The sequence below is a fragment of the Triticum dicoccoides genome, chromosome 2B (genome assembly GCF_002162155.2).
Source record: "Triticum dicoccoides isolate Atlit2015 ecotype Zavitan chromosome 2B, WEW_v2.0, whole genome shotgun sequence".
Taxonomy (NCBI): Eukaryota; Viridiplantae; Streptophyta; class Magnoliopsida; order Poales; family Poaceae; genus Triticum; species Triticum dicoccoides.
The window spans coordinates 397,527,859-397,551,567 of NC_041383.1; the positions used below are offsets into that span (position 1 = coordinate 397,527,859).

The 23,709-nt window shown below is 48.4% G+C and overlaps 1 long non-coding RNA gene and 1 pseudogene across 1 annotated transcript; both read right to left on the bottom strand.

Moving 5' to 3' along the window:
- Window positions 1–10,504: 10,504 nt before the first annotated feature.
- On the bottom strand, window positions 10,505–15,407 carry LOC119363864. The gene is made up of 4 exons (XR_005174485.1): window positions 14,273–15,407; window positions 13,556–13,647; window positions 12,722–12,836; window positions 10,505–10,543 (listed from the first exon to the last, which is right to left on the bottom strand). It is a non-coding gene; the product is annotated as an uncharacterized LOC119363864 (long non-coding RNA).
- A 6,308-nt stretch (window positions 15,408–21,715) lies between these two features.
- On the bottom strand, window positions 21,716–22,858 carry LOC119360905 (annotated as a pseudogene).
- Between the last annotated feature and the right edge of the window lie 851 nt (window positions 22,859–23,709).

Here is a 23,709-nt window from a genome sequence, read left to right on the forward strand (position 1 = left end):
TGTGCCTCGGCGCTGCCGAGCCTGAAACTACTTCGGCCGATTTCATCGCCACTCCTACCCCGCGCGCCCCTGGTGTGGTGCTGCTCGCCGATGCCGCTGAAGCCGCTCCTCTCGCCGGTCGCCTCTGTCCTGTGCGCCGTCGCCATTCCCAGTCCTCCGCCCGGTGGGCGCCCGGCGCCGGCGCCCCGCCGTGGCCGAGGCCGATCCCCCGGTTCACCCTGTCGGGCGTCCCGCCAGCGCCCAGGCGGGCTGTGCCTTGTGCCCATTAACAAGCAAACCCGCTAGGCCCCTATGGGCCTATGACATATGGGCCCGCCCCAGAACGGTTTTATAAAAAAAAGAATTAAAAAATATATATTAAATAAATAAATAATAATTAAATTAGTTAATTAATTAAGGAATTAATTAAGTTAATTAATCATAATTAGATTAACCTAATTAACTAATTAGTTTAATTAAACAGTAATTAGATTAGCTAAACATTAATTAGACTAAACAGTCAATGACGAACGGGACCCACCTGTCAGGTTGACCAAGTCAACCCTGTTGACTGCTGACGTCAGCATGACATCATGCTGACGTCATAAATTCATTTTCGAATTAAATAATTAATTAATTAAATTCCAGAAATTAATATAATCTTTAGAAAATCATATCTTTTAATCCGTAACTCGGATTAAAATATTTTCAACATGAAAGTTGCTCAGAACGACGAGACGAATACGGATACGCAGTCCGTTCGTCCGCCTCACACCCTAACCTATCGAACTCGCAACTTTCCCCCTCCGGCTCCTCTGCCCGAAAACACGAAACGCCGGGGATATTTTCCCGGATGTTTCCCCCCTTAACCGGTACCACCTCATACCACGTTAGGGCACACCTAGCATCGATACTTGTCATGTCATGCATCATTATGCACTTGCTTGCTATGTATTTACTGTTTCTTCCCCCCCTCTTCTCTTCGGTAGACTACGAGACCGACGCCGCTGCTGCTGCCCCGTACGACTACGTCACCGACGACCCCTCCTTGTCTGAGCAACCAGGCAAGCCCCCCCCTTGATCACCAGATATCGCCTATTCTACTCTATACTGCTTGCATTAGAGTAGTGTAGCATGTTACCGCTTTCCGTTAATCCTATTCTGATGCATAGCCTGTCCTTGTTACTACTGTTGATACCTTTACCTGCAATCCTAAATGCTTAGTATAGGATGCTAGTTTATCATCATTGGCCCTACATTCTTGTCAGTCTGCCTTGCTATACTATTGGGCCGTGATCACTCGGGAGGTGATCACGGGTATATACTATACATACATACATACTATACAGATGGTGACTAAAGTCGGGTCAGCTCGAAGAGTACCCGCGAGTGATTCACGGATTGGGGGTTGAAAGGACCTTTGTCCCGACGGCCCTCTGTGTGGATCTTTGTGGCGGAGCGACAGGGCAGGTTGAGACCGCCTAGGAGAGAGGTGGGCCTGGCCCTGGTCGGCGTCCGCGGTTGCTTCATAATAACACGCTTAACGAGATCTTGGTATTTGATCTGAGTCTGGCTACGAGCCTATACGCACTAACCATCTACGTGGGAGTAGTTATGGGTATCCCGACGTCGTGGTATCAGCCGAAGCACTTCAGACGTCAGCGACGGAGCGGCGCGCGCCGAATTGGACTGGAACGCCACTAGGCTAGGTCTGCTTTCGGCCGCGTACACAACGTGCAGGTGTGCTATGGGAGATGGGCCCAGACCCCTGTGCGCTTAGGTTTAGACCGGCGTGCTGGCCTCTCTGTTGAGCCTAGGTGGGGCTGCGACGTGTTGATCTTCCGAGGCCGGGCATGACCCAGGAAAGTGTGTCCAGCCAAATGGGATCGAGCGTGTTGGGCTATGTGGTGCACCCCTGCAGGGAAGTTAATCTATTCGAATAGCCGTGATCTTCGGTAACAGGACGACTTGGAGTTGTACCTTGACCTTATGACAACTAGAACCGGATACTTAATAAAACACACCCTTCCAAGTGACAGATACAACCGGTAGTCGCTCTCCCTCAGGGATGCGAGGGAAGGATCGCCGGGTAGGATATGCTATGTGATGCTACTTGGAGGACTTCGACCTACCCTCTTCTGCCTGTTGCAAGACGAAGGTGACCAGAAGCGTAGTCTTCGATAAGACTAGCTATCCCCCTCTTATTCTGGCATTCTGCAGTTCAGTCCACTGATATGGCCCTTTACACATATACCCATGCATATGTAGTGTAGTTCCTTACTTGCGAGTACTTTGGATGAGTACTCACGGTTGCTTTCTCCCCCCTTTTTTCCCCCTTTCCTTTCTTTCTGGTTGTCGCAACCAGATGCTGGAGTCCAGGAGCCAGACGCCACCGTCGACGACGACCCCTACTACACCGGAGGTGCCTACTACTACGTGCTGCCCGCTGACGACGACCTGGAGTAGTTTAGGAGGATCCCAGGCAGGAGGCCTGCGCCTCTTTCGATCTGTATCCCAGTTTGTGCTAGCCTTCTTAAGGCAAACTTGTTTAACTTATGTCTGTACTCAGATATTGTTGCTTCCGCTGACTCGTCTATGATCGAGCACTTGTATTCGAGCCCTCGAGACCCCTGGCTTGTATTATGATGCTTGTATGACTTATTTATGTTTTAGAGTTGTGTTGTGATATCTTCCCGTGAGTCCCTGATCTTGATCGTACACATTTGCGTGCATGATTAGTGTACGATTAAATCGGGGGCGTCACAACAGTACCCAGGGAAATTTCCACCAAAATTTGAATTATCAAACTCATCCCATGCGCGTAAAGCAGAAGAATTATTTGCGACGCACACAATCGTTCAAAGTGAATGGTGTCCAGCGGCACCGCACGCAAAGTTTCCATCCACATTTAAAAAAATTGTCCTACCGCCGAAATATCTACCCCCTTCCCCACCCCCTTTTATCCCCGACCACAAGTCACATTTCCCATGTTTCCTCCTTCCTTCCTTCCTAAGTTATAGCTGCTTCCTAGCTTGCTTCCTCCCTCTTGTCATCTCGTAGCCTACCACCGGGTCGCCATGACCTTCTTCAATGACCTCTCCAGCGATTCCTCCGATGACGACGACTCTTTCACCACCCGGGTATGCCTCTCTTATCTCTCTCGGGTTATGACTTGGAATGAAGGAATTTAACCCGGTGGTCGATTTGAGCCATTTCTTCCTCTTGTAGCTCACTAGGACCATAAGTTGCGAGGAATGGAGCGGGGTGGCTGAAGATCTACCTGCTCGTTGTCAACATCAATCCCCATGCGTAAGTTAGTTGCGTTTGAATCTGTGGACAGTGGGAGGAAGTTTCTGGCATGTGCAGAGAAGGTTAGTCCCACTTTCATTGTTACAAATCATTTGTTAGATGTGATTCAGACACTGTCACTGTGCTATGTTATTCTGGATGTTAAGATAGTGTCACAGTTTATACCTAATATCTAAAAATGTTGCCATCTCATCAGTGCTGCCATTAGAAAAATATTTGGCACCGCTTCAGCAGTTTGTGCAGCCAACTTTGGTCCACACATAAGAGCAGCCATGCAGTAAAATACTAAATCTTATGGCACAAAGGAACTGGGCATCGGAGCAATTGGGTTCTCCGGAGTCCGGTTCCCTGATTTTTTCTGCTGCATCGGCTCGCAGTGCAAGGCGCCGGTGCCAAATGTAGCAACAGTTGTATTGACCGGTTTTGCATACATAGTGGATAGTCTTAGTGTTATTAGTTCTATGTTACTAAATTTGTGCATGTACACACCGTTAGTATCAATTTGATGTCATCCAAACACTATCGCTATGCAGTTGTAGTTATATTTAGGTTCCTCATAAAATGTTCAATTTGTTATTTATAGTACATGACTAAAAACTTGTAGCGTTGTTGTAGTTAATTATAGCTTCTGATGTTTCAGAATTTGGTTATTGTCTTAGTAGCAATTAATTCATTTGCACATTGTTCTTTTTGAGAAGTATGTCATAGTTAACATATTTCTTCAGTTTTTCAAAATATGTATTTGGTGATTTTCTATGTTGCTAGAAACCCATTTCCCCTACAATTGTTACTAATCTAGTTTTAAATATTATAGGATGATCGGAAGTGTTCTTACCTGGAGTGGGTTGATCAGGGATGGCCACAGTCTTTGAAGATGTGCCTAGCAATGCTCTGGAGCATCTATGAGAAAGAGAACAGAGGTAGGTTTTGCGAAAGTGTTGTCAACGTTGAAGAATATTTCAAGATGCAGGAAAAAAGAGGAAGATGGAGAATGAGCTTAGATTTTTTTTAAATTAGACTTTGCTAAGATGGTGTTGGCAAAAGAGGAGGCACTTTCCCAGTTGGTCAGTGCAAAACAGGTTCGTACTGAACTGAAAGCAGAGGTGGATAAGACAAGCCTGGATGATCTCGATTAGGGAAATGAATATACTGTTCTAATATTGTTCTTATGAAGGTGAAGTAGCTATATGTTGTATTGTGTTGTTTTCAGGTAGCTATCATATTGTGATGTTAAAATATATGTATGTGTCTGATATGAAATTGGTAAACAGGTGTTTGATATGAAATGTGAATTTGCGTAATGCTGGAATTATTAATTGTAAACTAATAAACCTACTAAATGGGTCATGGAACTTTGCAAACGGTTCTAGCAGTAAAAGCGGTTGTGATGGATAGCCAATGCTATACAATTATGAAATCGTGTGTGATGTAGTTGAATAAAAGCAAATGGTTAACCGAGGCAGAGTGTGTGTGATCGTTACACCTATCACACACGAGGCTATACATAAAACTGTGTGGGATGTATATATGGATGGAAATGTTTTCCCTCGATTGACTGTGTGGAATGTATAAATGAAGGGAAACATACTTCTTGGATTGACTGTGTGGGATGTACATAAGAACGAAAACGCATTCCTTGGATTGACTGTGTTGAATGTACATAACAAACGGAAACGTTTGTTTGGGACTGACTATGTGGGATGTACTTACGACCGGAACTGATTGGGCCTGTATAATTGTATTTGATCGCTCACCCGTCGCACACAATCTCATTTTTTCCAACGTGTGTGACCGGAGGGCCTATCCCTGACGGTTTCTGGGTCGTGTGGGAAGGACCCCCCTATCGCCCACACTCACTAGGCGACGGTTCAGAATGCCATTGCGGAAAGGGGTTAAAAACCATTTATATAGCAGCTCGATGTACTAGTGCTCGTACACGCCAAGCTCCGGTACCACGCCGTCATTCTTCAATTGACCAGCTACACCTGCTCCGATAGCTGAAGATCGTCATGGCACGGAAGCTGCTCAAGCTACACCTGACAACAGCAAGATCAACACCTTGCGCACATTTAGACGAGCCCGAGGTCTCTATTTCAAATGCAGAGAGCGTTGGGGCAAGGAGCACACTTTCCCAACGACTATCCAAATGCACATTGTACAGGAACTCTTGGACATGTTACCTCCAGAAGATAAATGTGACATTGAGTGAGCCGATCAAGTTCAGTTTGACGAGGACAATCTATGTACTCTCTCACGCCAGGCAGTGGATGGCTCCAATGACCCAGGAGTACGGCAACTTTAGGCTTGGTTACAAAATCAGGAGATCTTACTGTTGGTGGATTTGGGCAGTTCAACTTCCTTTATGGACACCCATCTCGCCGCAAAAATGCAAGGGCAAACGAATCTTCTCAAGCCCTGCAAAGTCAAGGTAGCAGATGGCAGTACTCTTATCTGTCAGAAGTTCATTCCCAACTTTTCTTGGGTCACACAAGGACATGAATTCTGCATTGATTTTAAGATCATTCGATTGGGAGATTATGACGCCATACTAGGCATGGATTGGTTAATGCAACACAGCCCAATGTGTATCGATTGGGAGGCACAACACCTATCAGTCACCGTTGCTGCTGGTCAAGTGGACCTTCAAGCAATTTCTGCATCTCAGCAATAGTGTTCTGTAATCTCCACGGAGGAATTACTGAAATCGTGTAAACAAGGATTAGTGGCTTATGTGGTTCAGTTGTCTGCACTCACTGAAGAAGGGCTACCGGATACTCCAATACCACAAGATATCCTCAGAGTTTTGGAACAATTCACTAAAGTTTTTGAGGCCCCTATTTCTCTATCACCGTGATGAGAGTGTGACCATTGCATTACACTCATCGAGGGAGCTCAACCAATCAACTTGCGATCCTACAGAGACAAACCAGAGCTCAATGATAAAATTGAAGGCCGGGTCAAAGAGCTGCTCGATGTTGGCTTGATTCGGAGAAGCACTAGCCCATTTCCTCTCCAGCTTTACTCGTCAAGAAAAAAGACGGGGCATGGCGGTTGTGCATCGATTATCATCGTGTGAACTCCATGACAGTGGTCATCAAGTATCTGGTGTCGGTGATTGATGAGCTGCTGGACGAACTCGTAGGCGCTCAATGGCTCTCCAAGCTTGATTTGTGTGCGGGCTATCACCAGATTTGCCTAGCAGAGGGGGATGAACACAAGACCGTGTTTCAAACGCATACATGTCATTGGGAGTTCAGAGTTTTGTCGTTTGGCCTTGCGGGTGGCCCACCCACATTTCTGGGCGCCATGAGCACCACTCTGAAACCAGTGCTTAGGGTCTGCATGGTGGTTTTCTTCAGCGACATTCTTGTTTTTACTAAGACACTGTCAAACCATGTTGGCCATCTCCGTCAGGTTCTGCAACTTCTGAAAAAGGATCACTAGCATGTTAAACAGTCCAAATGTTCTTCTGACCAGTGACAAATAGCTTACTTGGGTCACATCATCTCGGTAGGGAGTGTTGCAGCAAATCCCAACAATGTCAGGACCATTGAGCAGTGTCTTGTTCCTCAATATGCTAAAGAAGCACATAGTTTCCTGGGTTTGGCTAGCTATTACCAAAAATTCGTCAAGCACTTTGGTATCATTACCCTACTGTTGTTTAATTTGCTCAAGAAGAATCATCCGTTTGTGTGGACTAAAGAGACAGACACATCTTTTAACCTACTCCAGAAAAGTCTGGTTACCACTCCTGTCCTACAGTTGCCAGATTTTAGTAAAACCTTCACCATTGACACGGACGCATGTGACTATGGAGTAGGAGTAGTACTTCATCAAGGAGGGCATCCGGTCGTGTATATGAGCAAACCACTAGGCCTTAAAAACCGTGGCCTCTCCACTTATGAGAAGGGGTGCTTAGCAATTTTGATGGTTGTTGAGCAATGGAGACCGTATGTGCACATAGGCGAGTTCATCATTCGCATCGATCAATGGAGTTTTTCACATCTGGATGATCGGCGTCTCACCACTCCCTGGCAACAAAAAGTGTTCACTAAGCTCCTTGGGCTAAGGTACAAATTAGCTACCGTGAGGGGACCACAGATGCTTTGTCACGTCGGCTACACAATACTGCAAGCCTATCAGCAATCTCCGTTTGCAAGCCCGCTTGGGTGGATGACCTGCCAGTTACGCTACCAATGGGCACGTACAAAAGATCTTCACTCAGCTGGCCATTGGCCCGGACCTTAAGCAACAATTTTTAGTATCCAACAGTCTCCTTTACTTCAGAAACATGCTTTGGTTGTGAGGAACCCTTGAGTTACAACAACGCATGTTGACAACATTTCATGATAGCTCAGCTGGGGGGCACTCTGGGTTTTCGGTCACCTCCAGACGCATACGCCATCTCTTTGTGTGGACAAAGATGAAGGATCTGATCCATTGATACGTATAAGCTTGCACTATATGTCAACAGGCTAAGCCAGAGAGGGTGAAATATCCAGGGCTGCTTGAGCTGATCCCATTACCAGAAGGAGCGTGGCAAGTGGTCATGATGGATTTCATTGACGGTCTGCCAAGTCCAACAAGTTCAATTGCATCTTGGTAGTGGTTGAAAAATTCACCGGATATGCCCAATTCCTGCCTCTTACTCACCCCTTTATAGCAGCGAAATTTGTTCATTCCTACCTGGAGAATGTCTATAAATTGCATGGCTTACCAGCAGCTATCATCTCTGATCGGGACCTAGTGTTCACAAACATGTTTTGGCGCGAGTTGTTCAGTGTTATAGGTACTGAACTCAATACGAGCATGCCATATCACCTGTAGACGGATGGTCAGACTGAACATGTCAACTAGTGCTTGGAGGTTTATCTACGTTGTTTCATACATGCTTGTCCAAGCAACTGGAGTCAGTACCTCGCCCTTGCAGAATTCTGGTACAATTCAAGCTATCACTCAGCTCTGAAGACTTCGCTATTTGTGGCACTGTACAGACACGAGCCGAGGCATTGGGGCATCGAGGCAGCATCCACCTGCAAAATACCAACTCTCAAAGATTGGCTCGAGGAGTGCAAGCTCATGCAACAACTGCTCAAACAATATCTCTGCAGAGCTCGCAACACTATGAAGATTCAAACAGACAAGAAGCGGACAGAGCAGACTTTTCACGTGGGAGCCTTTGTCTTTGTCAAGTTGCAACCGTACGTCCAAACTTCGGTTGAAAGGTGCGCCAATCACAAGTTAGCTTTCAAATTCTTTGACCCCTTCACAATCATTCACGCGATCAATCCAGTGGCCTACAAGCTCCAACTACCTGAAGGATCCAAGGTACATGATGTATTCCATGTTTCTCAACTCCGTCTAGCTCTCAGTCATGGCATCGTGGCATCGATGCATCTTCCTCAACCTTCGTAGCATGTTCGACAACCAGTCGAGATTCTCAACTCTCGCTGGAAGCAAACGCCCATAGGCCATCAAGAGCAGCTTTTGGTCCGCTGATCTGATCCCGCGATTCTCGATGCCACTTGGGAAGATGCGGTCCAACTGAAGGAGCGTTTTGTCAACCTGCCGGCTTGGGGACAAGTCGTCTCTCAAGGGAAAGGGGATGTCAGCGACCCAGGTTCCACCGACGGACGACGCAGTAGGAACGCTGCCATGGTAGCCAAATCAGCTGCCATGGCTGCCACCTCGGATCAAGTGACTTGGCAAGGAGAAGACCGCGTCCCGAGCCGCCCACGTAGGACCGCTCAGCCGAACCGACGCTACATGGGCCCCGAGTGACCACCTCTACTTAAGCAAGAGCAATCAGCTTCTTCACCGTCCGGGCATGGATCTATTTCTCCCTTCTTTCCTTCTTTCTAGTTTGTAACTGAATCTGAACAAATTGAGTTGTATCTGAGAGAGAGTGATAGTAATACAGTGGATGAGAATTAGCTACTAACAGTGTTGCAGCCACCATGGTCGTGGTAATGCAGAAAGCGCCCTCGCGCGTTCACAAGCATCAGGGATGGCTCCTTCACGGTGACGGGGCGGTGATGGCGACACCCACTCCTTGTCACGTCAGAGACGTCTTGGCAGTGACGTTCGTCGGCCTAAACAGCCAAACGTGTTAAGCGGCGGCTCCTCCTTCACCTCCTCTTGATGCGTGGTTCGATTTGGAAGCCGCGGAAGCACGGGGGAGGGCGGCTCCTCCTTCACCTCCTGTTTATGCGGTGGCGACGATAGCGTCGGTCCGCAGTCCTGGAGCGACTGCTCAAGCAGGACCTCCAGCTACCGCTGGAACTCCAATTATGGCACAATCAAGAATGCTCCTACTTTGTCCCATCGATGTTTCCTGGAGTACTTGGTTCCAAATTTGGCAAACATGGTTCTCTTCTAAATTCTACAGTTTGATATAAGATCAACATTGTGCAGCAAAGTTGAAAAAGTATTTCCATGACTCAAAAAGGCTGAAGTTATTACTCGAATAACCTTGTTCCAAGAATGAAAATTAAACAAAAGCATATGTATTAATTATTATTTTCAAAATAAGTCAAACAAGCTGTAATGTACACCAAAATGATCAGTATCATAATCACTTTCTTTTGCGGTGGCAGTACTATAGTCACTGATAACTGGAGAGTAGATCAAGAAATGTGCATTATAACTCACTCTGCAGTATCAATTCCACATGAGCTTGCTGCATGAAATAAGCAGACACTAAGAAAACCAGAATGTAAATCTGCTACATAGATCATACTGGTTGCCACAATCCAGACACTCAAAGATACAATACTAAATACTAATTGACCATCATTGTCTTGCTTAAGCTTCACAACTGCAGAGAGAACATACTAAACTGACCGGGATTACATAACTTTTTTTCCTTGTTTCAACTGCCACCGTAAACCAAACATACTAACATTGACCATGGTAAATACTTAGACAGTCCAGCTTGGAAGAAAAACACTTGGAGTGTTATCTACTAGATAAGTGGCGCCCCTTGCCGCGCGTTGCCCGCCTCACAGCGAGCAACTCACTTGAAAAACCATTTGCACCAAAACATAACCAAAACAAAACAATCACAAGGAAACATGTTTGTACACTTGGTTCTACAGCCAACATATCCACAAGGTAGCTTTGTAGTCCTATGCTATACTACACTACCTCTGATTCTCAGAAGCTTCGTCATTCTGCTCCACTAAAAAAGCCTACATGGTGAATCACATTGGTTTTGGTTCATCTTTTTGCTGCCAAGCAGGTCCAAGGTGTAAGTCTGCATCCAGAACAACACAGATTAAGCATGACAACCAATATTGAAAAAACAAATTTGAACAGATGAGATACCATTTGAATATATGAATATGAATAGGCATCTCGTCTTTTCGAGACTATCTTCAGAAAACAGATGGCAATAAAAAGACTCTAAGCAACTGCTGACCAAAGGAGAAACATGCTTTCAAAGTCCAAATATCACAATTACCTTCCATGGCAATAAAAAAAGCACCATAGGCATCCACATTGGGTCACATTTTTTAGTGCATACCAACAAAAAACCAGAAAATAGATCATACTGAATTTTTTATTTCTGTCTTTGGATGACCTAAGAACATATATACTAAACACAAATAGTTCAATAGACCATACTTGTTTGGGGAACCTTTACCATGAAACATCCTAATCGGAAAAAATTTAGGCCAACGATAGGCGCCGGTGCGCCGGCCCAAATTTGGGCCGGTCGCTGCCCAGCCGCCAGATTTACGCGTTCAGCTCTAGGATTATGTCTTTTTTCCTGTGTCTTCTTCTTCCCCAATCCTCCTCCACACTCGCACCTCCATGGATGAGCAGACCACCGGCCTCAAAGCACCAGTCCGCGCGCTCGTCGCCCCCGCAGCCGGTAGCCGACCTCTCGTCGTGGTCGGCTCATGTCTTTTTCGGTGGATCCACGCATGCAACAACCTTTGCCCGCGGTTGAAGCTCCCTCGCCGGCAGTGGCAGCTAGGACGCCCATAGCTCCGGCCGGTCGCCGGTCGCAGCACCCCGATGACGAACTCGTGAAAAAAGTACTCTCCTTCGGGTTTGCTGGTGGTAACAAAAATGTAAGCTGGTAGTAGCAAAACATTATGCTGGTTCCAGCAAAAAAAGCTCGTCGGTGTTGCCACCCCGTCGCCATTGAAGAAAAATCGATCACCGGTTGTAGCTTTTGTGATTGCCGGTTGTAGTTTTCGTGATTGTCGGTTGCAGCAAAACAATTCCTGATTCGAGCTCACGTTGGTACTTCCAGCAAACTCTTGTCCGTTGCCCTCTACGGTTCCAGCATCTTTTCAACACGGTTGTAGCAGTGACTCTGCTGGTTCCAGCAAATCTCTCTTCGCAAAATCTGCCGCCTTTTGTTTCCAGCTTTTTATTTCATCAATTGCAGCGTTTTTCTTAGCCGGATGCAACACTTTGTAGCAGAGTAGAACTTGGTGTGGCTGGAGGTAGAAGAGAGGTAACAGATAAGGCAAGATATAACCGAGGGAGACAAAAAGGACAGTCCCGCGGGGCCCATAACGTACACATGAGCGTGGGGAGCGGTTTGCCTGGGACTACCAGGCTAGCGTGGCACGAAAGCCAGCGTAGTGCGCGCGAGTGAGCGCGTCCGGCCGAAAGTTACGCCGATGCGCCGTATATAAACGTTCCCCAAATTTTTATTAGCTCCACACTGATAAACTTTGTAGGAATAGAACTGAAGCATGAAAATGAATCTAGGTCAACACTGAAATATAGGGAAAATTTGTAGCTTGTTCCCCCAAGAAAGATCAATACTACAACTCAAGATATACAACATGGTTACCTCTCTGGTATTTGCATCTCAATCAGCCTATTCACTTCAACTAACTTGGAGGATTCTTCGGGACCTTTAACGGTTGTGCATAACGAAGTGTTCTTGTTTTTACAAAATCATAAGCTCTTAGTGAACTACACCATTTCACCATCATAACACCTATTCCCAGACAATCTCTAAGGGAAAAATAAAATGTTTAGAAGAAAAATCACATAGCGACCATGACATTTATCAGAGTTTACACATACGATGAAAATATTTGCACAAAAACTAGAAGTTTGTGTCATGCTAGCTGAAACATTTACTGCTATAGTCTGCATCTACTTAAACTTCCAAAGTCACATTCAGTGTTGTTTTTTTAGATAAACTTAAACAATAGTACTTCGACCACAAGCTCGGAGATATGTATAGCCCAAATGTTACAGCCCAAATGTTTACCCAACTCATGTATGATGGATCTCCCAATACAGAAAGCAATGGAAAAAATATCCTAAAAGAAGATGTATACAGGAAGTAGCTCCATAACTATCCATAAGCAATAAGGGAAAGAAAAACTTCTCAATATAATGTTTGGAGAATCACATGTTGGGAAACTAAAACATGAGTGAGAGAAATATAGAGGAGCACCTAATTCAGATTGCCTTGGGGTAGCCATCTCTTCACGAAAAATTGTGTATCCAGAACTACAAAAGAAACCCCCTCGGTGGTATAGGACCGGCGCCGTCCCCAGGCAGCCCATGCTCTACGTTAGAGCACACAAAACCATTGTTAGAGAACTCATATATTAGCAAGTTTAAACGTAGCTGGCAGCAACGATTTTACAAGTGCGCATACACATCATCACAAATTATAGCATCAAAACGCAAGAAAAGGTTGAAATGAGGGAGAAAAATCACTTTGATCTTCACCTCTTTAGCTAAATTCTTCTTCTCTTCAACTCAGATCTGTCTATATGTCGCTTGCCTAAGGAACATACATCCAAACCACCCTAGATGGGGAACTCTCACAACCTAGAAACCATGGAAACTATACATATCTGTAATGTTCTTTTGAAACTATACATATCTATACCAGTTGACCATGACTGCACAAATCTACACGACAACATGTTTTCAAAAGATAAAGGACAATTTATATAGCTCCTCCTTTTAGTTTAAAACTATGAGAAACAACACGAATGAAAAAAAAAATGAGGCAACATTTCAGAACTACTCTAATAAAATGGCACTCAAAATCTTCCGATATATAGATATCCCTTGTTACTTCTATTTCTTGTTGTTTGGCACATCGATTTCAGTTGTATATACCAGAGGTCAATACATTTAAAAAATGAGGAGAAATGAAGAATATCGTGAGTACTGACGAATATGGCCAAGGTCTAAAGATACTAATCACAATCACAATTCCCTCTCGAGGATAACTGATTACCACAGACATGTGGGGAAGAAGGTCGCAGCTCACCTACTAAATAGAGCTGGCATAAAAAGAAGTAGGAGCTCATCATTTTCCATACTTGAACATGCCACTACCAGCCAATTAACATTCGATTACTCCTGGAAAATTGTAAAGCAAACAAAAATTAATGTCCTGTGATTGACCATCAAGAATTAGAAAACAAATTCTTATAACCGAAGGTGCTGCATAAAAATTAATGCTTTATTACTCCTGTATGTGAATTTTTTTCCAGCCAATACACATTCCACTTCTTTTTATTCTTATACACACAACATGTATAAGAATTTGTTTTTATGCAGCACCTTCTGTGCATAAAAGAAATGCTTGAACATGCCACTACCAGCCAATTAACATTCCACTTCTATCTTAAATAACCATGACGCTAATTGCAGAATGACACAAAGCATCAATAATCCATCCGATGATACATTCCCTTTTATTCTTATACACACAACATGTATAGCATTACATATCCTTTTTACCTTCAGATTGCACTTCCATCTGTGCATATGCTTGCAGTTTATCAGAATGCAACAATTTGCAAAATGGACACGTATAAATTGAACTGATGTACGTCACAGATGCCATGTGACGGGGTCAAACAGTGTAAACTGATATCCTTCCTGGTTTTCTGACGGACCTTCAAGCAGTATGGGAACTGGATTTTCAAGATAACAGGGATGGGCTAGTACATAAGAATCCAACATTGAGGGAGAAACTTACATAATATCAGTTATAGCCTTATAGGTCAATGGCCTCAGCTTAATGCCTGGTGATGCTTTCGGCACCTTGCGACCCGTATGCTCTGGACATCTTCTCGCTGCAATAATTAGAAGCACGTCGTGCCTAGTCCACTTTATGTACAACCACCCTCCTCAATCTTCAGCTCCAACGCTCCACTTTCATCTCTTCATTAACCTGAACTGCTCCCCCATAACTAGACATGAAGCAACCGGCCAAATACAGAGATTGCCTCCCCCAATTTTACTCAAAAAAGTTGAGGATGCAACCGTGGTCCAAACATCCAGTACTCCGGTCCACTTCTAGTCTACTTCGAGAACATTGGCATGCCTCTGGCCAGGATGTACTGCTACAATGTACTACTACCAATGAAGAGTGGCTGTTCGTGGTGGTACCAGGAGGATGTGCAATGGGCTTCTTTGATGACGTGGGAGGGTGAAAGGATAGCTGCGAGGACCAGGAGTCGACCGTAGTTTCTCCAGGACGGGAGTTGCCCTATCTGCATCAAACTGCTCTTGTAGTGTTGGTAAATGGCCCATGCCGTCGTATACCTAGCACTCTAACAGAAGAGGACCAAAAATGGAGCAGAGGGGCGGCGTCCCGAGCAGGCCATGGTGTGGGCGCGGAGCAGGCAGGCCATACCGTCATGCCCGCCGAGCAGAAGCACTCGAAGGCCAAGGTCAGACGACGGCGCCGACGAATCTGCAAGCATCATGGCCGCTGTCTGACGTGCTCGCCCTCCCTCCTTCTCTTTCCTTCCCTTATGTTTACAGTAGGGAGAGGAAGTTGCGGGCGCCATGGTGCGAGGAAGACGAGGAGAGAGGTCAGCACTCTGAGGCCGAGGTTGGACGACGGCGCCGCCATGGCCGCCGTCTGACGCGCTCGCCCTCCCTCTTCTCTTTCCTTCCCTTCTATTGATGGAAGGGAGGAGGTTGCGGGCGCCGTGGTGCGAGGAAGACAAGGAGAGAGGTCCGCGATGGAGAGGTCTAAGGGGCGTCGGTGGCGGCGATGTGGGTGGGACGACGAGGTCGAGGAGAGGGCTGGGCAAGCGGAGGTATGTGTGGGGCGGCGAGGTCGGGGAGAGGGCTGGACGAGGGGAGGCAGCACGACCGTGCAAGGGGAGGAACCGGCTAGGGTTTTAGTAGCTGCTGCTTCGGTTTTATAGGGGTACGCAAAATGTCCAAAATACCCTCGACGGCCATCCAGTTTTACAGGCGGTGGCATGAATACTTCTACCCTAAATAACACACAGACCACGCTCGCAGACACAGTCGCTAACCGGCACTGCCCACCAGGGATCGACCCCACACGTCAGCAAGGTAAGACAATAATTCCGGAGTAAACAAAACCAGTAAGGAAAAACGGATGGAAACTACTATTCATTGTAGCAGTGATCCGACTTGATCCAATGGACGAGATCTCTCCCGAGCGAGATCATACAGTTCAGAACGAATCAGAAGACAAATCCGACGGTCAGGAATCCCAAGCGGTGAGGAGGCTGGGTGGCTCCTGTCATTCTTATTTCTAGACTAGATGCAACAAGCCAAGGGCAGCAGGTCCTTGTTACAGGATGACAGTGGGTCCTCATGGCGATGGCAGTCTGCCCATAGCACGATCTGAAAAGATACAATTGATTAAGCTTATTACCATGCTGTAGCTCTTTATTCCGACTAATTAGGTACGAAATCTAAAACAATAACATTATTCAGATTTACTCCCTCCATCCGGTAATATAAGAGCTTTTGTTACACTAGTGTATTATATTATGGGACGGAGGAAGTAATATATCTAAGCCAATTTCAAGAATTGTCGATAAAATTTGAATGAAACAGGTTCTCCAAGGAGAGGCTGAAACAAACAAACGACCTGAAGATTACATATAGGCAGTAGGGGCAAGGAGACGCCTATAAGATTACAGTCTTGCGCAACCTGCCTATGAGCAGGACTGCAAGAGCACCTCAGAGCATATGACATTGCAAATATTCACACATCATAATTCTCAAACGTGCATCAATATGTACCTGGAGTGCAGAAGTGTCATGGGCCCTACTACGTCAGCAGTCCCTCCAGAGCCCACCAGCGCCACCGGACGGCCCAAGAGGAGCAAGCGGCCCAACAGGCTCTACGACCCGTCGACTTGGGAGATGTAGCGAAGGGTTAAATGGACCCGGGTCCGAGTAGAGAGGCACGGAATTGTAGCTGGTCGAACCTTCTCCCTGTTTCCCTTCCCCTGTATCTTCCTCCTTCCTCCCGATCCCCTTCTCTTCCCCATAAACCCTAGCCAAATTCGCTGTAATCCGCCATGGAAGCTTGAATCGAGTAAGAGGGGCGTGACATACGGTATCAGATCCACCGGATTACCTACAAAAACCCACCTACACCACTCGGCAGCAGAGGCAGGCGGTAGAGATGGAGCAGAGGGTGGAGGAGTTGGCGGCGGCGCTCAAGGCGATTCAGGAGCAGAACGCGTCAATCATGAAGGCCGTGATGGCGTCCAACACCATCTTTGCCAAGATCCAGCCCGCGGTGGCGGATCTGGCGGCGTGGCGGCCCGAGCTGGAGCGGTCCTTCACCGATCTGCGTCAGGAGATGGGGAAGGTACGCAAGGAGATCGACACCATCGCCCGCAACCCCGTCCTCACCCTCAAGCCCTCGGAGCTGCCTCCGATCCTTCCGAGGCCACCCGGCGCGCCGTTTCCCAACTACGGCAGCAGCAACCAAGGGCCCGATGGCCACCGTGTCGACCTACTTCACCGGGGGGTTGGCTCTGGGGTGGTGACCACCCTAGTCCCGCCTCCGGTCACGGGTACGTTTTCAGGCCCCAGCTCTCGTCTTGTGGAGAATTCACACCAGGCAGATCACCGATCGAGGCCATTGGGGCGATCTCCACTGCGGGGTTCATCCCGTTCAGGCAGTCCGTTCCAGCGGCGTGCACCTAACCTGCCTAGGCCCAGGGTGGATTTCCCGCTGTTCGGGGGAGAGAGGCCACGCAGTTGGAGGCGCAATTGTGAATCATACTTTAGAGTGTTTCATTTGGACCCGGAGTTCTGGGTCGACACCACGGCCATGCATTTCACCGGGGCTGCCATGGTGTGGTTAGAGAACAACAGTTTTGACTTACACAGCATGGAGTGGGAGAAGTTTTGCGCGGTTGTTTGTGAGCAATTTGAGAGAAACGAGTTCAGCGTTCTGTTGCGGCAGTTGTTTCATTTGCGACAGATGGATTCAGTATCTTATTACACCGCAAAAATCACTGAAATCATGCACTCCCTGCTAGCACACAACACTACCTGGGATCATGCGTTGTTCTCTTTGTGTTATGTGGATGGCCTTAGGGATGAAATTCGTGTTGTTGTTTTAGTTCATAATCCCAAAGATCTAGATACCGCTGTTTCTCTCGCTTTCTTACAGGAAGAGGCGCTGGAGATTTCCAGGCGACGCGAGCCGCGGCGCTCTAAAGGTGGGACTGGGGGCGGGTAAGGCAGCCGCGCCCATCTCAGGGGAGCCATGCCCCTTCCGGCTCCTCCAGGGCGTCCCCCACCCACCTCGACCACGATCTCTGACAATCGTCGTGGGGTGGCGATAGAAGGGCCCCGCAGCGGCCACGCAGTCGAGGATCGGCTCTCCACACTCAAGGCGTATCGCCGAGCCAAGGGTCTATGTTTTCTCTGCGGAGAAAAATGGAGCAGGGAGCACAAGTGTGCCACCGCGGTGCAACTCCATGTGGTCCAGGAGATGTTCGATGTGCTGGGTTTGCCTGGGCTGTCAAACAGCGAGGAGCATTCAGAATCGGACAGTGAGGGTCACACTATCTCAAGGGCTGCGATGCAAGGAACTGTCGCCCCGCAAACTATCAGGCTACATGGGAAAATTCAGCAACAACAAGTGTTAATGCTGATCGACTCCGGCAGCTCTCACAGCTTCATCAGCACTGATCTAGCGGCCAACTTACAGGGAGTTTGCAAAACCACGAGTGCCCTGAAGGTCAAAATTGCAGATGGAGGGCATCTGTTGTGCGATAAGGTGATTCAGCAGTGCAAGTGGACAGTTCAAGGGCACAAATTCTGCACTGATCTGAAGGTTTTACCTCTGGGCTGTTATGATATGATCGTTCGAATGGATTGGCTCGAGCAACACAGCCCAATGGATGTCCATTGGGGTCACAAGCTGATGTCATTCGAGCACCATGGGAAGAAGATAACCCTGAAAGGAATTCAACCTCACACCAAGGAGTGTCACCTCTTGATCAGCTCCACTTCCTGGTGGCTTGTAATGGCATACACCAAATGGTTCAGCTGCAAACAGTGGACGAAACACAGAAGAAAGGATCTCAAGAGGTTCCCCCACCAATTGCTGAATTAGTCGAAAAGTTCCAGGACCTGTTTGAGGCACCAAAGGGTCTGCCACCATCCAGGCCATTTGACCACCAAATCCCATTGATACCAGGAGCGCAGCCGGTTAACATCAAATCCTACCGCTACAACCCTCCCAAGAAGGATGAAATAGAAAGGCAGATAAAAGAGATGTTGCAACAAGGCATTATCCAACCCAGCTACAGCCCGTTCGCTTCGCCGGTATTGCTGGTGCAGAAGAAGGATCTGACGTGGAGGTTCTGTGTTGACTATCGCCAGCTCAACGCTATTACAGTCAGAAACAGGTTCCCGATGCCGGTTGTGGAGGAGCTTTTGGACGAATTAGCTGGTTCAAAGTGGTTCACCAGTTTGGATCTGAGGGCCGGATACCATCAAATCAGAATGGCCACCGGGGATGAGTTCAAAACGGCTTTCAAAACACACTTGGGCCACTATGAATTCAAGGTTATGCCATATGGACTGTCAGAGGCACCGGGAACTTTTCAAGGAGTGATAAATTTTGTCTTGGCAGGATTGATCTGCCATGGGGTGCTCGTGTTCATCGACGACATCTTGGTGCACACTGCCACCTTATTGGAGCACGTCTGTCTTCTTCGACAAGTGTTCGAGCGACTGGAGGAGCATCAGCTGAAGGTGAAGCTGTCCAAGTGCCATTTTGCCCAGCCAAGTCTGACCTACGTGGGTCATGTGATCAGCGCCCAAGGAGTTGCAACAGACGAGAAAAACATCACAACCATGAGGGAATGGCCTACCCCCACTGGAGTCTGACAGGTCAGAGGGTTTCTTGGTTTGGCAGGCTATTACAGGCGATTCGTCCGACACTTTGGACTCATCAGTCGTCCTCTGACTAACTTGCTGAAAAAGGGAGCAGTGTTCGTTTGGTCTATGGAGGCCGAGGAGGCCTTTCAGCACCTAAAAAAGGCACTGATCACAGCACCTGTCCTAGCATTGCCCCGTTTCGACAAGCCGTTCGAGATCGAAACAGATGCCTCAGATTTTGGAGTGGGAGTAGTACTCATGCAGGAGGGGCACCCACTGGCGTTCCTCAGCAAGGCGTTGGGTCCCAGAAACCGAGGTCTTTCCACTTATGAGAAGGAATTCATGGCTATCCTCATGGCAGTGGAAAAAGTGGCGCTCTTACCTGCAAAGCTCAGAGTTCATCATCCGCACCGATCAAAGCGCTTTGGCTCATATCAATGATCAGCGGCTGGTTACTCCGTGGCAAAGACGGGCTTATACTAAGCTAATGGGGCTGCAATACAAAGTGGTGTACCGCAAAGGCGTGGAGAACAAGGCGGCTGACACCCTATCCCGTCGGGAGGCTGAGATCATAGCTATCACAGTTGCTACCCCGGTGTGGTTAGAGGAGGTGGTGCAAGGATACCAAAACAACGACAAGGCCAAAGCAATTCTGCAGCAACAAAGTGTGGACGGCGATCCCTCGTTTGACTACAGGGTCAAAGATGGAGTCATCATGTACAAAGGACGAGTATGGGTAGGAGGGAACTCTACCATGCACCAAAAGATTCTGCAAGCCACCCATTCGAGCGCAACAGGGGGTTACTCTGGGATTCACGCAACGCACAAACGCCTGAGGAGATTGTTCGCGTGGCCAGGGATGCGGCAAGACGTGGTCACGTTCGTATCCAACTACAGTACGTGCAAGAAAGCCAAGACAGAGCGGGTGCGAACCCCAGGGTTATTGGAGCCACTGCCAGTTCCTCCACATGCTTGGCACACCGTCACACTTGATTTCGTGGAAGGCTGCCTTTATCCCGAGGATACTCCTGCATCATGGTAGTGGTGGAAAAACTGACATGGTACGCTCACTTCATCCCTCTGGCGCATCCCTTCTCGGCCATTCAAGTGGCCACGACATTCATGAACCAGGTCTACAAGCTACACGGGTTGCCGTACACAATGGTGTCAGACAGAGATCGAGTTTTCACCAGCAATCTATGGAAGGAGTTGTTCAGGCAAGCAGGAACAGAGCTGCGCATGTCCTCAGCTTATCACCCCCAGACGGACGGCACCACTGAAAGGGTAAACCAGTGCATGGAGACATTTCTCCGATGTTTCGTTCACTCTTGCCCGCACCGTTGGTTTCAGTGGTTGCATTTGGCGGAGTTCTAGTACAATACGGCACCGCACTCTGCATTGCAAGCTTCCCCTTTTGAGGTACTCTACAGTCACCCTCCGCGCCATTTTGGCATTGTAAATGCTTCTATGCTGGCCCCCACAGATCTGGCAAGTTGGCAACAAGAGAGGGAAGTCATGATAGCCTTACTTCGCCAGCATCTGGAAAGATACCGACAACGGATGAAGGACCAGGCTAACAAGAAAAGATCAGAGAGATCCTTTTCAGTGGGCGATTGGGTGTTCGTAAAGTTGCAGCCATATGTTCAGGTCTCTGTCGCGCCACGGGCTAACCACAAATTATCCTTCAAGTTTTTTGGCCCGTTTCAGGTGACAGCTCGGATTGGGAACGTGCCGTATCGCCTGCAGTTGCCAGAAGGGAGCCGCGTCCACCCGGTGTTCCACGTGTCTCTGCTCAGGGGGGCGCTGCCTCCAGGCACCGAGACGGTGTCTGCCTTACCAGAGTCAGCGTTGCCTCATTCTCCGCCAGACTTTCCGGAGAAGGTGCTGGACAGGCGTCTGATTACCAAGGGCAACTCGAAGATCCCCCAAGTGTTGATCAAATGGTCGTCTCAGCCGGAAGCGCTGGCATCATGGGAGGATTTCTTCGAGCTCAGAAGCCGTTTCCGAGGTGCTGCGGCTCGGGGACAAGCCGCGTCTAAAGAAAGGGGGGATGTCACGGGCCCTACTACGTCAGCAGTCCCTCCAGAGCCCACCAGCGCCACCGGACGGCCCAAGAGGAGCAAGCGGCCCAACAGGCTCTACGACCCGTCGACTTGGGAGATGTAGCGAAGGGTTAAATGGACCCGGGTCCGAGTAGAGAGGCACGGAATTGTAGCTGGTCGAACCTTCTCCCTGTTTCCCTTCCCCTGTATCTTCCTCCTTCCTCCCGATCCCCTTCTCTTCCCCATAAACCCTAGCCAAATTCGCTGTAATCCGCCATGGAAGCTTGAATTGAGTAAGAGGGGCGTGACAAGAAGCTCATGTAGGGAACAACGATGACGTCGTAGTTTCTTGACCTGCAGGTGTATACCTTACGGACATGGCCTGACTTGAGCTCCATGGAGAACACCGTGTTGCCTGTCCTCACGAAAATGAGTCTGTGGCCGTCCGCGAAGCCAACGGCCTCAGGTGGCATCGACAGGCCACGAGTGCGGACCATCGTCTTGTGCTGGATAACTCTGCGCTGCACCCATTCCACATTCCCGTCGGCGCCGTCCTTCATCGACCAGAGGTAGAGCGTGCCATTCCGCACGCCGGCGAACCCCAGCTTGCCATGCTCCGCTTTCACAAGGACAGTGCAAGAGTAGTACTCGTGCTGGGACGGTGGCCAGATCACCGACAGCTCCTGCCTGACGATGTCGTACCCCAACATTTTGAAATCGAGGTATGGATCGCAGGTGAAGTAGAGTGTGTTCCCCACAAGGACGCTCGGTCGCCCGTCAACAAACGTCGGCTGCTCGATCTCAATTCGTTGGCTCTAGGCACCGGCCTCCAACAAGTAGGTGCAAGCGAACGTGATGCTGCGTTTGCCGCATCCCATGAAGGTGACACAAAAGGGTCCACCATGACTGTCGAGGTGGTCGCAGCCGATCGCAACGCAGAGCACGGCCGCGTTGAAGCCGAGCGCGTCGGCCGGCATGCGAGGGATCTTGCACTCTTCACCTGTGACGGGGTCCCAGACGACGAGGAGCTGGCCCTGAGCGGTGTGGAGGAGCACGCGGCCGTGGCGGGCGTCCAGCACATTCAGGCCGGGGCGGTTGGAGGCGACGGTGCAGAAAGAGGAGGTGGGGACGAGCTGGGCCATGCCTTGGTAGTGCTGCTTCAGGTTGAGGATGAAGCCGAGCATGGGAGGTGTTCGATGGAATGCACGGTAGCGGCGGAGGTACGCCGGGTCGGTGAGGAGGCGGCGCCAGCGCCAGCAGACGAGGGAGGCGCGCACAAGGCGCGCAGGGTCGTGTGGAGGGAGGCGGAGGAGGATCTCCGGGGCCATGTCGGCGATTGTCCGAGGCGCCGGTGCCAGCACGAGGCGAGGCCGTTTCGGCACGGGCGTGTCCATGGGTGGTTGCTTGCTTCGTTTGGTGCGCTAGGGTTAGGTTTTAAGCGGGCTAGTGGCTAAGAGAACGGCGACCGGAATGGGAGGGTCACGCACGCAGCTTGCAGAGGGCGGCGGTGGCGGTGTGGGAGGGGAAGTTGTCTCGAGAAGTGCGCGGGCCAAGCGCGAGGAATAAGTTGGCGCATGATTTTAACACCGTCTGGCGGGAAGCAAATTCAAGCATTGCCGCCAACCAGAATATTTCGCAATCTGCCGCTTGGCGCCTACAGCGGATCAGGGCACACCAGTACATTGGTCCTGTGATATCAATCCTGATCCGTCTTCCAAGCCATCACATATGGGTCCTCTTCCAAGCTATCACATTTTTTTCAAGAAACTTACAATCTATTAGTCTTTGGCAGCGTAAAGAACAACAACGGGCAATAAAAAGTACAATTATGTTCTTGGACCATCTAGCAACGATTACAATCACTAGAGTGAGCCGAAGGGGCGCTGCTGTCATCGCCCCTCCCTCACCAGAGCCGGGAAAACCTTGTTGTACTAGACAGTCGGGAAATCCTCGTACTAAGGTCCAATAGGACCAGCGCACCAGGGCAGCAACCATCACTGATGAAGAAAGTCGTAGATCAGAAGGATCAAGTTATCACATTAAACATTAAGGGACAATTCTTTTTGACTCAATTATGAAGAATCATGGTCTGGAAAATCAAAATTGTCAAAAAAACTTATTTATTTTTCAGGAATTGTGTAGAATCATCCAAAATTGCAGTGCATTTCAGAGTCGTCAAAACTTGGCAATTATGGCGATTCCTGCGAGCCCCTTAAAAAAAGATTCATTTTTAATGACTACCTCT